Genomic DNA, 2,822 nt, shown 5'->3' on the forward strand with positions numbered 1-2,822 from the left:
GCTACAAGGTGCAACATATCACTATGTGTCCCCATGTGTGGCTACAAGGTACAACATGTCACTACGTGTTCCCATGTGTGGCTACAAGGTTGCTTCAAGTTGCTGGAAGTTGCTGTGAGTTGTGAAGTGTCACCATGTTTGGGTACACTGATGCTACGTCTAGCTTCTTGTATCTACAGGTTATACGTGTTGCTGCATGTTGGTTTGAGGTGTAACATGTCACAACAAATAGTCTCATCCTTTGGGCTCAGATTCCAGATTCTTCTAATCTGTTGGTGAGGTCACAAACTCTAGATTGTGTGATATTCAAAGTCTTCAGTTTTCTCTTGAGGAACATTTTTCTCAAAGATTTCCACTCCTTTTAGACATAGTTCTTCACAGACCTGTGAACCTCTGCCCATCTTTACTTCTGAGAGATTAAGCCTCTCTAAAAGTCTCTTTTTACACCCAGCCCTCTCACTGATCTGCTAATGAAAAATCGGGTCAGGTCTAAAATGTTCCTCCAGCTGGTTCTGATTCTGACCACTGACAGTTACAACCTTTTATTGCACCTGGAACATCTTTTTACAGACGTGTTGCTGACATCAAATTACAAATTTCCTGTTCTTTAAAATAAAATGGAACAATTTCTTAGTTTCATCCTTTGATGTTTGAGCAACTTTAAATGTTCTGGACGTTTTTTTTATTTGAAGTTGAGGTGGTGTCAGCTGGGGGTCCAGGAAGTGAAGGCAGCAGTTTGATATTCAAGGGTGTTTTCCAGGGCTTAATTTGTAAACTGATCGATGCTGGAATGCAGATAGTGGGCGGGCCAGCGTTGGGGGTCTGGGGGTCCTCTCCCTTAAAATTTTTAATCAAGTAGATGTGATGTCCTGCATTTTGGGGTATTTGAACGGTTTGTTACACATCAGCCTCACAGACTGACTATATCGAGTCCTCCCCTGCTGTGTGTGAAGATTTCCTTCACTTCTTTATTAACAAGGTTCCTCTACTTCAGTTCTACGGTCTGCACATGATACGTGGGTTTTTGTACCCTGCTGTGCTGTCTGACAGGTTTGCGCCTGTTACTCTGTCATTGCTACAGAAGACTGTTGGTCAGTTAAAGCCCTCAGGTTCTCCAGATGACGCGATTCCTCCTCGACTAACAAAGTTCAAGCTTAGACGTGACCATGCCTTCAATTTAGCAGCTCCCAAACTATGGAACGGTCTGCCGCTCCACATCAAACAGGCCTCCTCGCTGCCTGTTTTTAAATCCCATCTTTAAACCATCTTTTGACACTATGTCAGATGTTGAATTCATTATTATTTATTTGATTCTCCTTTAATGGTTTAAGTTTTTTGTAATTGCTTTGTTGTTTTTGTCTTTTTAATACAATTTATTTGCATTTTATTCCTTTTGTGCTTTTTAACTTGTCTGTACAGCACTTTGGTCCTGTATGTTGTTTTTTTAAGTGCTTTATAAATAAAGTTGGATTGGATCTACGTTTACCTATTTCCTTCCTGTGACGGCTGCCTGCTCAGCTCTTCACTGTTTTAGGGGCGGAGATTTCTTTAATGTAGACGCAGAAATGCTTCACTTGAAGAGGCAGATCGTGGCTGTTGTGTTTAAAATGAGTGTTTATGCAATTATTTTCAGTTTCCATATCCAGTATAGGTTTTAGTCCTTCAAGGCAGTCATATTTGTCCATAACTTTAATATTAGTAAGCCTGAGAGTTACCAGATCCAGGCCGGATCCTAGAACCCTGTCAAAATAAGAGTTCCCAGATTCTGTTCCGACAGGATCCGGCTCAAATTAAGCCCTGGTTCAGACGTAAAGTGTTTTTTTTAATGTAGTGTTTTTTGGGGTAAAACTAAACATTGTTTAAGGTAAAAACAGATCTGATGTTCTTTGGGGCTGTTTGGACTCAACAACGTGTTTTCCTTTTACGGGTCCTGATCCGCGGCACCTCGGGCCCCTGGGAGCCTCAGCCTCCGCTGACCTCCTTGTAAATCTGGTGTGGGATAAAGAAAACTCCACCTGATAAGAGCTTTACCCCCCTCCCTCCCCCCTCGGCTCCTGTAAACTGTGCCACAGCGCTTCATTTTCATGAAATATGGGCCGAGCTTTATTGTCATCTGAGGAGCTTTTTCTTCTTCTTTGACAAATCTGCGGCTGCTCTCCGGCTGCGCGGCAGCTTTGGTGGTGATGCATGGGGACGGCGCCGAGCGCCGGCGTCTGGGGGCCACCACAATTGATGAAGAGAGAGCGTGTGGGGCAGAAACAAAGCTGCTGCCGTCAGCACGTTGAGGGGCCCTGCGTGTCTTTGTGTCGCTGCTACGGGAGCCCGAATGGGACACACTGTGTGTGCTCGTTTCCAGTTTTAACACAAAGTTTGAGGATTTCTTTACGTGAAAATGTGTTTGAAGAAAAAAAACCTTTGGAAAATTATTTTATAACTCGTGGACGTCTCATGAGGAAAACATAATAAATATTAGCCCACTAGACGAGGCGCCACTTTGTTGTAAAAACAAAAATAATATCTGATATCCTGTTTGTGTCAACCATGATCCTACGTTTAAATCCAGAGGAGGACCAAACCGAGCCTGACTGGACCTTGGCTTTAGAACACAATGAATACAGGAAGTGACATCAAAGCAACTCTAATAACTCGTTAAGAACTTACTAGCTGCTAGCTTTTTGATGCTAGTAGCTGTTAGCACAAGCTAACTAGCCCAAAGTCAAGTTGAAATTAGCTAATTAACTTTTACTACTAAAATTCAGAGTAACTAGCTAAAGTAAGCAGAACACAAGCTAAAGACGAGCAGAACACAAGCTAAAGACGAG

General features: G+C 42.7%; 1 protein-coding gene across 1 annotated transcript in view; it reads left to right on the plus strand.

Moving 5' to 3' along the window:
• The window catches only part of LOC119428810 (zinc finger protein GLI2), an 82,999-nt gene that overhangs the window by 65,247 nt on the left and 14,930 nt on the right, over positions 1-2,822 (plus strand). The gene's annotated exons all lie outside the window — the stretch shown is intronic.

Source organism: Nematolebias whitei, chromosome 23 (genome assembly GCF_014905685.2).
Source record: "Nematolebias whitei isolate Nwh7 chromosome 23, NemWhi1, whole genome shotgun sequence".
Classification (NCBI taxonomy): domain Eukaryota; kingdom Metazoa; phylum Chordata; class Actinopteri; order Cyprinodontiformes; family Rivulidae; genus Nematolebias; species Nematolebias whitei.